At 41.2% G+C, this 19,542-nt stretch overlaps 1 protein-coding gene across 12 annotated transcripts in view; it reads left to right on the forward strand.

The window, feature by feature from the left end:
- ppfibp2b (PPFIA binding protein 2b) overlaps window positions 1-19,542 on the forward strand; it is a 97,239-nt gene that overhangs the window by 7,222 nt on the left and 70,475 nt on the right. The gene's annotated exons all lie outside the window — the stretch shown is intronic.

Consider the following 19,542-nt stretch of genomic DNA (forward strand, 5'->3'; position numbering starts at 1 on the left):
AGCTAAGGTGCCGTCCTCTGAAGAGAAGCGCTTCACTGTTTTGTCCAGCTCTGCATGCTTGGCAGTCATTGTGGAGTTTGACCACCCTGCTAGTATGTGTTAAGCCTTTTTCACAGTCAATGGAAAACTGGTTCTCTTGAGACAGTGTTCTGGATGGAGGCTAGTGAGGATGCCAGTTGACTGCACTCACTAGATGGCTGGCCAGAATCCTTAAGCTTCATTTGAATCAGCAGCCAGACCACAAACAGTGCATGGTCTCATTCGGTTTATTCCTCCAAGGTCCACCAAGGGAGACGCTGAAAGAATCATATTATGTTATGGACCAAAAAATGACTGTGTTTAGGTTTTAGACTTAAACACCATAAAGAAAAAGAAAGTCTTGCCTGGAAGTTGTTTAATGCTGAAATTCACATCAGGTCCCTAAGAATTAGAAAATGATGGACGGTGATTGCAAATTGGTTCTGAGATAAGTTGTTGTACTTGGTTAAGAATAACTAAAGAAAATAACTTGTCATCACAAATATTTCATTTGAGGAAAGTTGACTATGAATGAAAACAGCCAAACAATTCCAAAGTCTACATTTGATCATTAGCTTTTTAGTAAAACATTATAATCATTAGTAATCATTATACAGGCACACACATCTGGATTGCCTCGATAGCACGTGTGCTTGTTACAACTGTAAAGCCTTGCTGTGTCATCTCATCAGCGTAAACACATGGCAGAATGAGTCCACTATTGAACTGTCTAGTTCATTACTCACAGTTGGTTCCATTGGCTTTTTCTGTTCCCAGCTAAATTCTGATTGGTCAGCCGTAGATGCCACATGAGGTGGTGACTGTCTTGAATGCGGATGTATTAAGTGGTGTTGACATGTTTTTACAGCACTGGCTTGCTGACAAAAGTCTTTGAGCTCTCTGCTGGTTTCTATGCTCGAGGCCATGTCAGGGCCTCTGAGTGAACTGGAGAGAGATGCAAATGCATCTTTCAAAGCATAGGCACCTCTTTTAAAAACACAAAACTGTACTTTGATTCCCCATGTTGCTCTGAATTAATCCATTGTTTTGTTTCCTTTTTTCTCAAACATTAGCGCTAAAGGCTAAACGAGGCAAAGAAAGGGCAAAAAATGTCCGAGATTGAAATAGAAGTTTTAAGAAAAAACTAAAGACCTAGCTAATATATGAACACCGCTTGTTGGTATTGATGGTGACAATGGTTAGGATGGTTTTGATAGTTTTGATGCTGAACAACTTGAAAAACTTAAAACTGTAAAGTGCTCTGCTTCTGTGCACTGCTTGTTGGCACCTGTGTCCAATCAGACTTGAAACTGTTTGTTTGCACTCACTGACTTTGTGTCCTCCTCTCTAGATCCTCGCTTGTGTTACTATACTCTCTGATGTCTGTGCAGGTTACTCTCTGATGTTCACCACTTTAGTTTTTTGCTCTGTTATGAGGCCTACTGTAATTTCTTCTCCAGGCAGGAATTCATGCAATGAGGCCCCTGCGCTGTGATTACAGTCCTGAAGCTGTAAAATCCGGTCTTTGCAAACTAGAGGTTTGGAAAGCAGGAAGAAAAATACAGAAAATACAGCACAAGCTCTTGGGGTTTTAACCCAAATATGGAATAGGTCACTCACTTCCTGTTTAAAAAATGAACATTTTTAACATGAGTCCTTTTATATTCTGGAACATTCTGGCGGCCATAACCTAAACAGAAAAATACATTACTTTGGTTTTTTTTACGACCCAAAAGCCCAATTTAAGTCTCTTTTATTTCCATAAATCCACATATATTGAATTGTGCCTTTTTCATAATAGTACCTGATCACATTTTAAATGAAAGAGGACATATTATTCCCCATTACCACCTTTTCAGACAGTCTCCTGTGGTTTAAGTGAAACATCTGGGCTGTGCTTTGGTCAAGATATAACATGAATCAAGTACCGGAGGAAGTTTGTGAACCTGTTTAAACCAGATCTCTCAGAATGCCCTGAGTTTTCCCAGTAGACATCCCTCCTCTGTACCAAAAATAAAAATGGCTGACCTGCACAAAAGGTTTGCTATAGGCTGGGGGTGGAGTAGATGGGTGGAGGTACCAGGGGAGAGGAGGGGTTGTTTTTATTTATTTTTTCCTCCAGAATCCAACTTGTGATGTCACAAACTGAGAAAATTTGAAACGGAGCATTTTTCTCGGTGTGGTAAGACTTATGCAGACTACAAACATACATGTCAACATGGATACAATTTAGACACTCAGGTTACCCAAATATATGTTATAAAAACACTGTCCAAGGGTTTTTTTCACAATACGTCCTGATTGACATGCCAGCGATACAACTTAAAACGTGAAATTGGTTTCACTGGTTTGGCTTGGTAAGCTAGTGTTACAGCACCTTGCTCCCCAGCACGTGATTGGATCCCAACCTGGCATGCAGTGATTCAAGGTTTGATGGTACCATTACTGTCTGGTTTCATGATTATCACTATTATTTTGGCCAAAAATGATAATAGCGATTATTTTTGATCAATGAGATTGTGATTATGATTCATGATAATTAAATCATTTAAGGGACAATATTTGTTATTATAGTGATCATTTTAAAAAGTTACTGTATATAATTGCCATGGAGGCTGGACTGGGACAATAAAACAGTCCACATCAACGGCTTAAAAAGAGTCCAACATAGTCCAGCAGCTGCCCCCATAAAGATACAGAGAAGTAACTGCTGTCAAACTTTACAGGAGTCGGGTTATTTGATTCGAACCAAGGCTACTGTTGATGAATGTTGCCAACAGAGGAGTTTAGAGCTGAAAAACAAAGAGTGTTAAGGGGCTGCAGTGTGTGTGGAGAAGAGAAGTGAAGGAAGCAGGTCGAGCTGATAAAAGTCGTTGTCCATGTAAACAAACATGTTTGGGAATAAATGATATTTTCCCAAACATAGTTTAAAAAGGGTCATTCATTGAAATAGCTCTGTGGTCATTTCTTTGTCTTTGATGCAAAGCTTTGTTTTACATAGTAAAGCTACCTTCTGTATCAAGCAGCAGTAAAACAGTGGGACCAGTTAACCACTGCATCCTTAATAACAACACTTGTAGAAACACATTTTATTAATTTCAATTTCAGAATACATTCACTGATTTACTAATCCCGACTGAGTTACTGTCGCTGAGATTGCCAAGTACGAATGTCAAAGGGCACCAGAAGACCCAAAGATCAGAACGCTCGAGAACTTAAATGCACTTGAGGCTGTTATTTTGTTCTGCCTGACAAACTCGCTCTCACTACTGCCGCCCAGTACTCTGCTGCTGCTGCTGCTGCTGCTGCTGCTGTGTGAACGTGTGTAACAAAGCTGTGCAACATCTCCTGTCAAAGTGATTTCACTCTTGTCATCACCCACAGATGCACAAACGCACGTAGACACACACTCGCACACACACTCTCACACACACTGTCTGTCTCTGCATTGTTGTGGGACCGCGCTAACGATCTTTGGTTGGCGTACTTGTGTGATGAAGTGGAAAATATAGTCAAGTAGACTAAAGTCAATCATAGTTTAATCCAAACCTTTTGGCATTGTTCTGTGAAATGTTCACAGTGTGAAATATAGAAAGCCTTGATGTCACGTTGGAGGCTGCCTGTGTTTTTGATAGAATTAACACGAAGACTGGGTTTAGATCTGGTGCTCACTAACAGAGGCTACAGGTTTGAATCCTTTGGTGCTTGTCATCAACTCATTTCTCATTCCACATTCCTGTTCCTCTGTTTTATCTAATAAAGATGACCCGTGAATAAGACAAGTCCAAATACATTTCTAAAAATAATTACAGTTATGATACGCCCTGAATATATCCCACCTTTTTCACATTTGCCCTCTTGAACATTTGGTCCACCCTGACACTGTTTTAGGATGTTCTTTACTTAACGTGTTTTTAACATCTTAGTCCGACCACTGTCCACTTATATCTTTTTCTGCACTACAGTTCTGTTTATACCTGTTTCAACAGTCTACTGCATGTTTACATCATATACACCTGTTCACGTGTCTGCTCTCATCTGATACATGCTTGTCTTTTTTACATCTCACGTCGACGCTGTCCTCTGTATCTAACTGTGACTTGTGTGTTTTTAACTTGTGCTAACATCTAGACACTTTCCTCTCTGCTGCTCTTTGTATCTAACTCTGTGACTGGATTCTAACCTGTACTAACACCCTGACACTTTATTCTTGTTGATTGGTTCAATGTTTTTGTATAGTTGCACTGTCGTTATTTGCTGCTCTGTGTGCCCTGGATTGCCCCCCGGGGACAAATAAAGTTTTTTGAATTGAATTAACAGCTCGTACTGTGTCAAACAGTCTGAACGTTCCGTCGTGCACCTGTCTTCGGCACAGTTAACAGAGCACGTAACCCGTTGTTGTCGAACTGTAAATATCCTAAATGTCTCCAAACTCCTTAAGTTGGGCGTCCTTTCTCTGTGAGCTGTGAGGATCAGCGCTTTCTTCTGTCGCTCACGCTAATTGGAGCTGTGTTTTCACTCTGCTCCGAACGGAGTTTTGTCGATCGTCGTGCTCTTTTAGTTAAGTTTGTTTAACTTCTACTTGCAAGCTGTTATGTACCCTTAAGTTATTGATGATGTGATTACATCATGTTGCTCAGGAAGATTTCAGAGGCAGGTAATCCAGGAGGATGTGTACCAACCGGTCGCTCAGGTTTGACACCCCTTATTGTGTCAGCCCAGGTACAGTTGTTTTAAATAAAGACATTGCTTCAGAGACCAAATGTCTTTTGTGCCAGGCTGTAAACATATTTCAACTATCACAACTAAAAGTCAGAGAAATCTAACTTTTATCTGCAAGCCAAACTGTTGCTCTAACATCAGTTGCTAATTAGCTACCAACATGATAAAACACTAGTACAGTAAAGAAGAGCGAGAGGAAGGAGATAAGAGGGAACATCCTCATCTTAAATGTCAGTGGTCCCATCACAGTGAAGTTGGTGAAGAATCTGGTGTTTCCTGTTGGCTCGTTCTACTTGTGTGCGTGCATCAAACACACAGGGACACACAGTTGTATTTACCCTGTGTGACAGGAGGGCCTGCGGGGTTTAGGACTGGCCTATAACTGTTGACACTAATCCAAACAGGCTAAGCCAAATGAGGAGGAACGGTAAACTAACACACACACACACACACACACACACACACACACACACACACACACACACACCCCTCTCCCCCCTCGCTTTGTCTCTCTCTCTCTCTCTCTCTCTCTGTGTTTGTGTATGAGTTTCTCTCTGCTAATGTTTGACCCCTCTTCTCAGCCTCAAAGGTTCACATCACATCCTGGCATTTCCTGTTCTCACAGGCCGGTCCCAGTAATTGAACCTTGTGAAGGTTTTGGTGATGTTAGCATAGTAAATGTCAAGGTTTCCCTCGTTGCAAAACAACAACAGCTCTATGTGAATGCATGTTCATGTAGTAATGAACCTCTAGACAGCCCAGAGCCTCAGCTTGTGTCTTATTGATTCAGTCTGGAGGAATGTGTGTGGCATGAGTTTTGTTTAGTAAGCTAATGTTTTACCACTGAAGGTAACATTTGGCATTGGCTTTGATGTGGGATGTAGTTCATCATTAACATTAGAGCCTAACCGACAGAACAAAAACATCCCATACCGATATATTGAGCGGCTCCTTTCTTAGATTTATTTTGAAGAGATACATACACATGTATTGCATTGATCTCTCAAATGCAGTTATCAAACACAACTGGAAAGTAACTGTGCATGTACATGCACCGCTGCAGTACATCATTATTTGTATGGCACCGATTCATAACGAGTGTTATCTCGAGAGGCTTTACAAAAGAGCATGTGGGATAATATGTAGACACGTTTTCTATCCCTCATGTTCCTGTTGGCTACACTTCCTGCCACTGAGGCGGAGGTCTCAGCGGGCCGTACATGAATGAGGATGGCGATGGTTGAGGGACGACGCGGTTCGATGGTCGTGGCCGGGCGCCGGGGATGTCGGCTGGTAGTAGTGATGACGTAGAAGACGTGTGCTGCTGCCCTTTGGGCCTGCTCACCTTTGTGAAAGACAGTCAGTCAGTCAGTCCTCACCAACAATCCCACGGAACCTACAAGCTGAGTGCTCAGGAGCTCTCAGGAAAGTATGTGGTTTATTTATCGATCACTTCATGCAGTGAGATGATGTGGACGCACAGAGAGCGAGAGAGAGAGAGAGAGAAGAACTCAAGGTGCCAGTTCCCCCGCTCGTCTAATCCTATAGCAGCATAACTAGGCTGGTGTACACCCGTGCCAGCTCTAACTATGAGATTGATCAAAAAGGAACGTCTTAAGGTTATGTGTGTGTCTGACCCCGACGATTCCAGAGAGAAGAAGCACATAAGCTATTGTAGGCTGTCGAAGAAACGTCTGGATATGAATCATGGACACTCGATAAACAGACCGTTTTACAAACTGCCTGCTCGTGTCCCGGGCTGTTGGTTGTTTCTGATGATCTATCAGTGTGAGTTAAGGCTGAACGATTTATCGTTCTCTAATCGAAATCGCGATTTCAAAAAACGCGATCAAACTGCGGTTTTTGGCCGTGCTTCTCCCGACTGACCCAGGAGCTGTTGTAAAAACAAGAACATCACACTGTCTGTGTGTTTCTTCTTAATAAATAAATGTGAAATCAATTCTTAACGTTAGTTTTCATTCTATTAATTTAGAGTTCTGGCATTTAAAGTTTTAACTGGTATGATGTCATTTCCTGTCATGTTTGTAAATGTTGCTGTACATTGAGAACATTGCACAAGCTTGATTTGAAGAAAATCGTGATAAAAATCGAAATCACAATTTCTGTCAGAAAAATCACAATTCAATCTTTTCCTAAAATCGCTCAGCCTTAGTGTGAGAGTATCTCTACACTGAGCTGTGCTTGTTGACAGGCAAGATTACAGCAAACAGAAACAATTACAGAAACATTACAGCCCAACTGAAAAGCAAAGCGTCCAGCGAATGAAAGTCCAACTTTAAATAAAGATAACAAAATAGCTAATTAATATGAGCCCTACCTTGATCACAGTGGACATTTTCTCCTCATTAATAATTGGGAGTAAGGAAGATGCACAGGAGCGGGAGGGGAGATGTGCGCTTGTTGCCGAGCAGAGGAAAACATCTGCCTAAAAAATTTTAAAAAAAACAAACCTAAACCTGACCCGATTCAAGCCCGAAGGGATTTCAAGAAATGACTGCCCGACTTGTCCTGAACCTGGAGTCGAGGTCGGCCCAGGTGGGTTGGGGTAGAGTATCAAAGCTCTGGGCCTTGTGTGAATCCTAACCCTTTTAATGAACATAATGTATGCATAACCAAATGTCTCAGATAGATGATGTATGTACGTGACGGGCTGGACTCTCATGCTCTCAACCTTTTGTTCCTGTCAGGCAAGTTAAAAAAAACAAAGTGCAGACGAATAAATGCAGATCTGGACTCTTACTGGTTCACTGCCTCTTTTCTCGATATTTCTTCTTGTGTCCAAATCAACAATGCGAGTGGAGGAACCCAGCTTTTATATCAGCAAGAAAAAGGTGAAAAATCTTAACGTGCGCATTTATGTATTTAGGTTCTGTTATTAGACAAGATTTAAACTTATCATATTATGAATGAAACGATACAGACAGGACAAAAACACATCACACAGTGGCTTAAAGAATATGAACTAAAACTATACATCAACTAGTTGCACTTGTTTGAGAACTGCTGTGCAGCTCTCTTTAAATATCTTCTTGAATGAGATTAATTAAGGATCATGGTAGGGTTATCTTTGATTCCCTCAAAACATAGTCATGTGCTGATTGTGATTTCAATGTTGAAAATTTCCTTTTTTTCAAACATGATTATTGTAAAGTTTGAATAAAACAACCTATGTCTTATACAACAAAATGTCCTGGATGAACATTTCTAATTTTAATTTTGAAGTTATAGCCACGAGCGTTAGTTTGTTTCATCTCGTGTCATCATGACTGATCTGTGATCAGTCTGATGATCGGCTTCTCCAGGTGAACCGCTTCTATTCATTTCAATGTTGAACGTCCTCGACTGCAATCCAACCCAAAGTGTCCCCACACGCCTGTTTGAACAACCCGGTCTCACAGTCTGCGTACAAATCACACGACATTACACTTTCAAATGACGTGCCATGCATATGCCAAATTGCAATTTTGCGTGCATATGATACCCCAATCCCTGCCACTAACTAGTGTGGCTTTACCTTTCAACGTCATGACATCACCAGCGAAGTAGCGTGACAGTACAAGAATGTACATAACTTTCATCAGGAGTCAAGGGGTTACCCATCCCAGAATCCATTCCTTAAGCCGTCGGGATGTGTTGCAAGTCAGTCTGCTGGTTAGGCTTAGGACAGTGCTCTGGGAGGGACCAAAGACAACTATTCTAACCTCTCCCGATCCCTTTTCCTAACCTTAACCAGTCGTATCATATGCACGCAAAATTGCAGTTCAGCGTATGCATGGCACGTAATTTGTGAAAGTGTAATGTTGTGTTATTTGTACGCAGATTCACGAGACTGGGTAGGTCTGAAAGAAGCCGTCGGGTGATTGTCTTGTAGCTCTGCTGTGTCATGTCACTGTTCTTCTTCATGGGTTTTAACTTCTTCTTTGTTGAGTAGTTAACAGTTAAGAGCAGATTTCTGTCACCTGTATTGGGGTGTGAATACATCAGTGTGTGATTGCCTTTATCTTCAATATGTGGTTACGAGACAAATACAACTCCAGGCGTGGTTGATTTTATTCTACATTGCAATGTGCTAAATAAACATGGCTAACTTTCTGAGTTTGTGCGCTCTAAAGCAGCTGCTGAATAGATGACTGTCTTTGTTTTAAACAAACAGAGAACTTAACCGGCTGCAGTCTATCTTCAGTGTGCTGTGTTCCAGTTGGCCTTACTAACAAGCCAAGTTCATTCCTTGTTGTCTTCTTTAACTCGTTGTTTTATTTCTGCCTCTGAGAAACAATTATGGATCCAAAGTGTAATCTGTACCGCAGCTTCAGTCCTAATCTTTAAAAGCTGTTAATGAAGAGCTGACACTGGTGAAAAAGAGCTCTGCGTGCCTGTGTTCCTCCATCCGATGGTGATTACAGTAAGCGAGCCTGATAATAAGTAATAAGCGATGTTTCTGCGAACAGTCCAGAGGCTAAGTGTGGTACATCGATCCGCTCGGTGTCAGCTCATATCAGCTCGGCTGTTTGCCTTTGTTGGAGGAGCTCTGCCTGGGGTGAGATCTGTTTTTTTCTCTTTTAAGTTTCTCTTCTTCACGCTGCTTCTTTATCTTTCTCTTCTTCTGACTGTGGATCTCTTTCTTTCCTACAGTATGTTCAGTTGCATCATACTGTGATATCATTTAATAATGTCGATCATTACACCATGACCCATAGCTACCCACATGTATGTATAGTTTCACTAAGCAGTCAACAGTGTTTTAAACAGACAGCTCTTATCTGGGGCATACTGTAGATTGATCATATCTGTCGGTGCCTTTAGGCAGGTTGTTCCCCTCGTGAGTACTGGAGTCACACACAATAATGTGGTCACACTGGATACCTGCCAGGTGTGAACGTTTTTATTCGTTAACAGTAGTAACTCTGCACGTTATCCTTCAGGCTGCTGTTAAAAGTTTAGGTGTCTCTGCATCAGGCAGAATTTGTTTTATCAGAGCACACTTAATTAAAAAATGGAGTCAAGGAATCTTTACAGGTTACAGTTAAAGTTTGTTAAAAACACATTTTTATCTCCTCAAAGACTTCAAGTTGTATTCCTCGAGTAGGGCAATGACTGGTTCTCTTTGTGACCTTGAATCAGAAGCAGCATGTTGTTCCTCTACTTGAGCAAAGTGTTTCATGTCCGCAGCAGGAAGACTGTATAGAAGAGAACCAAAGCCCCGTTTCCACACAGCAGTCCGGTACTGATCAGTACAGTTTGGTTCGATTAAGCCTGATCCCGTTTGTGTTTTCACAGCCACCCGTGCCGTATTTGGTAGGCGGCGTGTAAGCCACATGACGATAACCGCTACGTAAATAGTGTCATATGATAGCAGCTAACCGCTAACTAATGAATTCAACAAAGGAGGAAAACGCTACACAAACAAAACCAACGCTGGAAGACATCCAGCAGTTCATCTACTCTGTCACTGTCATGTGACTCTTTATTACAAAAACTTAATTAAGCTTTGTTTCAGAGAAGGATGTGTGCCTCGAGGACAAATACAGACGTAAACATTCAGCTGGGTATCAATGGTTTAAACACGGCGGGGTTTTGTTTACTGTTGAAACACAGGAAGTGACAATTCTTTCAACCAATCAGTGGACTGCAGTGTTTAGCTCCACGTTTTTGGGTGGGCGAACCGAGCCGTACCGCTCGGTGGAAACGGGGCTCAAGACTCCCAGTCCTGTCAGTGCACAGACTGTAGTGGACAGAGCTGTGTTTTATTTACGGGATAGTGTCCTCAAAGACGGTGAGGAATTACTGTCTCGCTTTATGCTCACATATTTCTTGAATCACAAAACCTTTCAGTCAAGCGACCTTTATCAGGTAACGTATGATGCCTATTTTTTCCCAACCATCGTACCTGATGAAGGTCAAAATGTGACAGCTATGACCCGCCGTGATATAATCAGTCTTCTAATGAGCTCTCTGAAGGACGCAGCGTTACCAATGGAGAGTCACTTATCAGACGTTGACATAGAAGGTTTAGAATCTACGTTTCGATTGCATATTTTACATGATGTTCTCTGACTGTATAATATTGACCTCGCTCCTTGAAAATGATATACATCTCAAACTATTTTTAAAACTCTTACTGAGTGAAGGTCCATCTTTCTCTTTTTGGGGAGTGGTCAGGCGTCACTTGAGCACCCTCTATTGACTAGCCCACAATGCACTTCTGCCAAATGGGACAACAGAAATGTATATTGATCTGTTGGTCTGCAATTCCAGTTACAGATTTTCTCCAAATCCTCCTGATGATTGAAAAAAATGAATAAATATAAATTTTAAAATCATGCTGATGACTTCTCTGGGGTCTATAAGTAATGTTTCAATGTTCACATTTCTGTTTGTTACCATCATGATGATCATTGACTGACAGTCATGTGTTGTTGTGTGCTTCATTAAACTCGCTGTGAGGGCAAACCAGATTACATCAGAAATGAGAGAAGTCAACTAAAGTGAGCAGCGTAGGATAACAGTCAAGGAGAAAACAATCAGCAATCACAACAATCACAGTACACAGAGTGGGCAGAAGACACAGCTGTGCTATGTCTTTTACAGGAGTGAGCAGAATCAAATGCACTATCACTGGATGAACTGAAAGAATTACAGCAGCGCAGCGCAGGGAGCCTCGTGAAGCCACACATCAGCCACGGTTCACAGATCACACCCTCCCCGCAGTCATACCCTCGAAAAGATAATCTAACCAGTGTTCAAGCCCACAGACTTAGCTTTGAGATGATACTTTTTATAGCTTCCAGCTCCGTGAATGTGCGATGGTCTGCTATGAGCCTGAGGAGTAAGTATAGCACACTAACTGAGAAATAAATCTAACAAAATAAAACAAGCTATGCCTCGCTTCTTACCATCGTCACAATGCAAATTCTTCAACATGCAGTCAAGCTGAAGGCTCCAAGAGCACCTTAACGCTTCCATCTGTAAAACGTGACGGCTGACTTCCTTGCTGTAAAGTGTGTAGAATCACTATCATGTTGTTAATTCAGTGTTCATGCTACTGTATCTGCTTCGATCACACTTCCCTTCCTTTTACACTACACTGTTTGTTTCAAGCTTTGTTTATTTTATATCAATGATGAGCTTCAAAAAAGCCTTGAAGCTGTCTGCTGTGCGCTCCAAAACACTTCCCAAAATGTGCCATGCCGAGGACCCCCAGAAAGCTTCATGTCTGTGGAGACCCCGTCCTACTAAATTTCTTAAATTCTGTTTATATGATGATGTAAAATTGTTTCTCATAACTATTTCAATGAGTAAGCCCCTTATTGATTCAATCCATGTGATGTCTTTAAACAGTCCTTTATCATTTCTGTAGTAACAATAATTAACAGTAAAAGTGAAAGTCCCTCCGAAACTCCCAGGCGGTCGGATCCCCACTTTGAAAAGTAACCCAGTTAAGGTAAACTCAATATCTAAGAGTCTTTATCAAAGTAAATGTTGTGTTTTTGCTGATGTTTGGATAAAGAAAGGCTTTAATTTTGAAAAAGAAAAAGGAACTTCCTGTTCAATGAAGGTTGTTGAGGTGGTTTGACTGCAAACAGTGTCGCTGTGGACGAAAAAATTAAAAATAAAATAAAAGTTCAAGCCCTAAAAGAAACGGTAACATGTGGAATCTTTGATGTTTTGTAATTCCCGAAGAGGCATGAAGCTCATACCATCTTTTGGTGGGATGCTACACACTGGTTTAAAGGGTGGTTACTTGCACAGCATGTAGTTTCTGGGTTACCAAAGATGCATCAAACACATCACTACTCAAACACAGATTTAATGAAATGTTTGTTTTCACCTTATCTCCTGATACGTTGCTGTGCGTTAATTAAAATGTTGATTAAAATGCTTGAATTAATGATGTCTAGGCGACATGAGTATAAAAGGATAAAATCATTTTATTAATAAGAAAATCTGTTTTGTTTTCAAAGTGATGTAATTCATAATGCCCAGTGGGAGGGGCTTCTGTTTTAAAAGACAGCTGATTGATACTTTAAGCAGTACACATACTTTGGTCAAAACACAAAATAGCATAGAAATGAGGTTCAGCCACATGGATCAGCCAATAGGGATGTAACCATTCACTAAACTCACACTACAATTCACAATACTGGGTTCAGGAAATCATTCTCTCGTGTTTTATTTTACAACATAAGACTGAAGACAAATTTTGAGATGGCTAAAAAAGATTCCTTTGATTTCTTTTCATGAAAACATCATTGCACCTTGTGATATCTTTGCTCTTCCACTCGTTTCGCATTAGCGGCGCTGCTAACCTGCTTGTTAGTGTGGTTTGGCCTCAGCAGCTGCCATGATAACTGCCTGCTTGTTACAACCAGCACACCTCTGCTCTACAGCTGCTGACTCTCACGATATTACCGCGATTGGTTTTTCAGAGTGCCAGTTTGAAGTTTGACTCCTTTGAATCGATGTTTAAATGTCTCACGGTTAATGTTTACAACCCTAATCAACAATATTTCATCTAGCTATTTGGGTCAGGATCGGGCCAATAACTGATACCAGGAACAGATTGGTGCTATCAACTTACACCGCGGGAAATTCTGGCAAGGAATTCTTTATAACCCTCAAAAACTCTGGACTTGACCTGGGATTGTCAGAATGAGCCATTAGGCCCCAAATTGTCACAGTTACCCCGTGAGTATATTCAATTGAAATGTGCTTCCTGTCCAGCACTGCGCAGCAGACAGACACTCATACATGAACAGATTGGCAGCAGATAATTTTTCCAGGACAATAAACCAGATCTGGCAGGAGAGTAAATACAAAATGATTACAAATGAGAGGTCTGTAAATAGTAGAGCGGTTTGCTAACACATCAGCTATTACAACTTTATAAGAAGGTGAAGAAATCATTCCTCTGTGTTTAGTAAAATTGTCTTCAATAAACCACAGTAGTTTGTAGAAGTTCATCAACTTTTTATTGGTAATCAGCTTTGTGTTTGCTGACAGTAATTTGCTGAGGATTTCTTCTGGTTCTTTCTACCAGTGCATATCATAAACCTGATAGCCATTGGTCCAATCAAAAGTCATATATAGCTTTAGAAATGGCTGCTTTCTGCCAGCTGTGGGAGGAAGAGATGAACGCACACACACTATATCACTCTTTCCTCTGGGCTCATTTTCTCTTTGCTCCTTTTTGTCCCATCTGTCTCTCATGAGACCTGAAGCAGAAAACATACAGATTTGTTTTCTGTCCTTTTATTCAGAAGTTTGTTCAAAAAGATCTCATCATGTGGTGGTTTGCCACATGGGCATGGCGATATATTGAGTTTATAAGATAAATCAATGCTGTATATTTTGAAACTAGAGAAGAGGTCAGACATTGTTGTTTAAATCAGTGTTTCCTCCACTGCTCTTCTGGGGGGGTAAAATCAGATTTTTGGTCCCATATAACCCAGCCCGAGTACAGAATGCTTGACAGATATTTGATTCAGTTATGCAGTGCATGTTGAAGGATAATAGGGTATGGATACCTACTGGACACCTAAAGACTCTATTGTGATTACATGTCTGAAATTTAAAAAGTTCTGAGAAAAACGTTTTGTAAGCTTCAGCTAAAGTAACTGGTGTCAATGAGCTTTGACTGCAGAGTTCAGGATTTAAGCATCTATAAAAAAAAAAAAAAAAAAAAAGGTAGGTGATTGTTCAGTGTGTGTGTGCGTGTGTGTGTGTGTGTCAGTTTTGAATGTATAATCTTTTGTTGTCATTAAGCTGCTGTGTTAACATGTTTGACCTGCTTGCTTGGATGACGGGTTGTAGAGGCTGGTAGATGTGTCGGCTGTTTGATTCAGGCAGCTACAGGCCCGTTACAGAGATACAGCATTAGTATCAGCGGCACCTTTTCTGACATGCAAAACATTGATTGTAAGTGTTCGGGGTGACTTCAGATTGTGTATCACTTTGTCTGGAAAATGTGCTGCTCCTCCAAAGTCTACTATAATCTGCAGCACTTATTTTAACACATATTTGTTTGAAGTATGGGTCTAAGATAGCAGTATTCCTGCAATGTCACATTCAGGGAAAATGCAGCACACCATCATTGTATGACAATATCAAAATGATTACTATTACTTTAAATTCAAGTATTGAACTCTGAACACCTCTGAAACTGTTTTTTAATACTGGACACAATCTCCCAATGGGCAGACTACAGTTTTCTGATTTAGGTTTTTATTCACATCATTAGAGTTTTTTTACCATTTAACATTCAAACTTAAATAAATGTGGTCTTCACTTTCACTTTGTAGTTTCATGTCATTTTATTGAAATATAGCTTATAACTTAAAACCAAGATTTCTTTCCTCATCCATTGTTTTGTCCTATCTCAGTGAAACTAGATGTGTTAGCGTCCTTTTCACTCAGGAGAGAGCTGTCACACTGAGGTGGGAGTAGTTATTGGAAACAGGTCCGGCATTGTCATGTTTAGACAAACTTGTTTTTCTGGAGTATTTCTCTCTTGCTGGGAAAAGGCGTGTCTGTTCCTACATCAAGCGAGTAACATGAAATCAGGGAGCACAGACTGTTTGATGTAACCTCAGGAGAAGATCCAGCCCTTCACTTTAACGCTGGTATGTGATCCTACTTGATCATTACTTTTCAATGAAATAGTTGACATTAATTATTCTAATTTATGTGGTACTCCACAACAGTCAGCTCTACCAAACTTCCTTTGACTTCATAATCTGTATTATAATAATATACTGTAATAGCTGCCTGAGCCCGTTTCCACGCAGCAGTCCGGTACTGATCAGTACGGTTTGGTTCGATTAAGCCTGATCCCGTTTGTGTTTCCACAGCCACCCGTGCCTTATTTGGTAGGCGGCGTGTAAGCCGCATGACGCTAACCGCTACGTAAATAGTGTCATATGATAGCAGCTAACCGCTAACTAATAAATTCAACAAAGGAGAAAAACCAACGCTGGAAGACATCCAGCAGTTCATCTACTCTGTCACTGACATGTGACTCTTTATTACAAAAACTCAATCAAGCTTTGTTTCAGAGAAGGCTGTGCAGCGAGGAGAAATACACACGAAAACAATCACAATCTTCATAAACCTCAAACACGGCCAGGTTTTGTTTACTGTTGTCACACGGGAAGTGGCGATTCTTTCAACCAATCAACGGACTGCAGTGTTTAGCTCCACATTTTCGGGTCGGCTCGACATTCTTGGCACCACAAAGGAAGGGTCCCAAAAAGTGGGACGGTACGGATCGGTTATTTGGGAATCTTTCCCGGGATTAGTGGATGGAAACGCCACAAAATGCACGTTGTACCGAGACGAACCGAGCCGAACAGCTCGGTGGAAACAAGTTGGATAGAGATGATTATTTAACAAGATTTAATCCAAGATATCGAGGACACACACACACACACACACACGCACGTGCGCGCTCTGCCCTCTCTCACTCTTTCCCACAACGCGCACACCTAAAATACGTTTCCACAAGCATGGCACAGATTGTGCAATAAAGAAGAGAGCGGAGAGAGGGAAGCTCTGAGCGCTAACACGTCTTATCTCTATATCAGCACCTTTACATACTGCACACAGCAGAGTCATGAAGCAACAACAACTTCCCTGCTAACACACATTGTCCCTCTCTGATACACACACACAGACACACACGTTGAAACAAAGGCGGTGTTGTGCGGTTGAGGTCAACTGTTGTCACAGTGCTGTTTAACAGAGTCCTTGTGTCACAGTGTTTGAATGGTGCTGTCACCCTCTGTCTCAGCGAGCGCAACACTCAGCCATTCACATTAATAATAACACAATTAACACACAAACATATTGGAGGCAGACAAATTGACGGTATTGAAAGCATTGTTGCTGGAAGCTTACTGGCTGTGTTTTGTGCAGATTGTCAGAGTCAGCTGTCATGATAAGTTGTGGCTGTGAAAGTTAGTGCTAATGTAGAGGAGCATTAGGCTGCTCGGCAGGAGGGTTTCTTCTCCCGGGGCATCAGTAGATTACATCACTGTCCTTCCCGGTGATTTCCGCATGTTGATGTGTATTCATCCGTAAGTCAGCGTGACAGCGGGATGGGAGCCTTGAAGGAGAGATGACAGAGAAGGGATGGGTGCCAGGCAAAGATGGGATGACAGGAGGGAGCATGGGGGCATCGAAAATCATGAAACAAGGATGACGGGAGATGGAGGGGGAGATGGAGATGGAGGGGAGGCCAGAGGCAGCAATGATGGAGAAAAGTTAATTTTTCTTTGAGGAATACATGCGTGTGTTTTGTGAGTCTGTGTGTGTAGTATCTTAATTTGTGCCCGTGGTGGTGTTTTTCAAAGACACGTGCATGCATGGGTTACATGCAAATCAAGAAAAAAGTTGTAATTTAAAAAATCTCAAGAAATAACTTGACCTGTGGCATTAGGAAGACTTTTATAACTTCATTAAGTATGGCATGTGGAAATCTTTCAACTTTTTAGACCTTGAGATGTACAGATACATGCCAGTGTATTTTACATTCAAAACAGAATTAACAATCTAAAGAGATGTGATTAAAACGTATGACATGATGGTCATATATGAAGCAGCAGCGGGTGCTATCGTCGCTTTGTTTGACTTCAGTAGCTGAAGAAGAGAGGCGTACACACATGGTGAAAGGAAGTAAAGATTTAGACTTTTATAATGCGGCCTCAAACAAGGTTAGCAGAAAACAAACAGTTGTGCAGATGTATGCATAACTGTGTTTGTTTCTTTGTTTGAGTAGCACATACATGCATGTTTTAGAGCCCAGACATCTCCACAGATACTTGATTGTGTTTTTCTTGCAGGATGGGTGGATGCACAGATTGCATCACCAGCTTAGTTTTTGTATTTGTTATCCAAACCATTCTCATGTTTTAGGGTTGGTTTGACAGCCGTTGGATGCGTTTGGATCGTCCCTCCTATCTCCTTTTTATTGTCCACTTTACCTTAACCCCGGAAGCATTTAAGTGGCGGCCATGATAAGAGCCGTTCGAATTCTCTAAAAGTTAAGGAAAGGTGGGACAATGCTTCCTCTATAATCTCCTTTAGCATAGGAAACACTGGACCATCCTTTACCAGAGGAGATGAGAAAGTGCCATCCCACAATTCCTTGCGGCCACAACTTTTAAAGTGACTCGCGCATCCGACGGTTCACGAAAACCAACGATGTGTTGGAGGAGAAATGTGGAGTCAATCTGCATTTGGCTTCTATACTAACTAGACTTTTAATTTGTTACTGTCTTTGTGTTCCTTTTCTTTCTTTCTTTTTATTTTCTGTGTGAAGAAGGTGGATACATAAATTGTATAAAACCTTGTTAATAAAAAAAAAAAGGGACGCAGATCAATAGTCTGCCTTAAAAAACTTTGAACAATCTTTTAAAGATTTGTTTATTTTTGGCATTTTGCCTTTATTATAGAGGGAGGAAAGTGAACAGAGGCAGAAATCAGGGAGAGAGACATGTGGGAGGGGACCGGCATGCCCGGGCCGCCCCGAGGACTGTAGCCTCGGTACATGGGCACGTGCGCGCTGCCGCTGCACCACCAACTTTGAACAATCTTAAACTGTGAACGTGACGCTGATGTTGTAAAAATAAAGTATCCTGGTATCTAATATAGCCTACCTTATATTTCATACCCACCTCGTAGTTATGAAAATTATTTCACTGGTAAGAGAGCACAGGGGAAACATTTTTAGATGAGCTTTTTGTAGTCCATTTTTTGAAAACTGTAGTCTCATCCCAGCCATAGATTTAGGTAGCCTACCGCGAAACCGCTTTTTGCACGGCCTATTTAAAAAAAACACGGCCTTGAAATTATTGCACGGCTTGACCTAGGCCGTGCAAATATCTACATTTAATAGACGTGTTTACTACACGGGTTTCTGTACGGTGCGCTAAATATCTGATTAGGCTACATTCTAATTCTGGCAAAGAATATGTTTGCCGAATACCGGTACTGAAAAGCTTAAACCTGATCCTGTTTGCGTTTCTACAGCCACCTGTGCCCTATTTGGTAGACGGCGTGTCAGCCGGATGACGATAGCCGCTATGTAAATAGCGTCATATGATAGCATCTAACTGCTAACAGCTAACCACTAACTAATAAATTCAACAAAGGAGAAAAACGCAACATAAACAAAACCAACGCTGGAAGACATCCAGCAGTTCATCTTCTCTGTCACTGTCATGTGACTCTTTATTACAAGAACTCAATCAAGCTTTGTTTCAGAGAAGGCTGTGATCGGCGAGAAGAAATACACACGTAAACAATCAGCTGTGTGTTACAGTCAACGGTTTAAACACGGCGGAGTTTTGTTTACCGACGTAACACGGGAAGTGACGATTCTTTCAACCAATCAACGGACTGCAGTGTTTAGCTCCACCTTTTCGGGTCAGCGCCACATTCGAAAATGCTGACAGATGATTGACTTATCAAGGTCTAGGGATCTATTATTACTGGATGACACATGTAATATTATGAATTTATGTGTTTGTTTGTTTTTTAAAGAAAGTGCAGAGAGAAGCAGTGGGCCAACCAAGGGCTTAGACAACATGAACCAAGTGAGTTGCAGTCAAATGACAAAGGGGTGTGTCAGGGCAGGGGCTGTACAGTAAATCAACATTATCAAGCTTGGGAAAACTAAAATGTGTAACAATGCATCTCATTGAACAGAATGCACCATTTAGAGACTTATTCAAAACCAGTGTGTTAGGGAGCACATAACCTCCGCTCCGGCGTGCCGCGCCGCCG

Source organism: Symphodus melops (assembly GCF_947650265.1).
Source record: "Symphodus melops genome assembly, chromosome: 6".
Taxonomy (NCBI): Eukaryota; Metazoa; Chordata; class Actinopteri; order Labriformes; family Labridae; genus Symphodus; species Symphodus melops.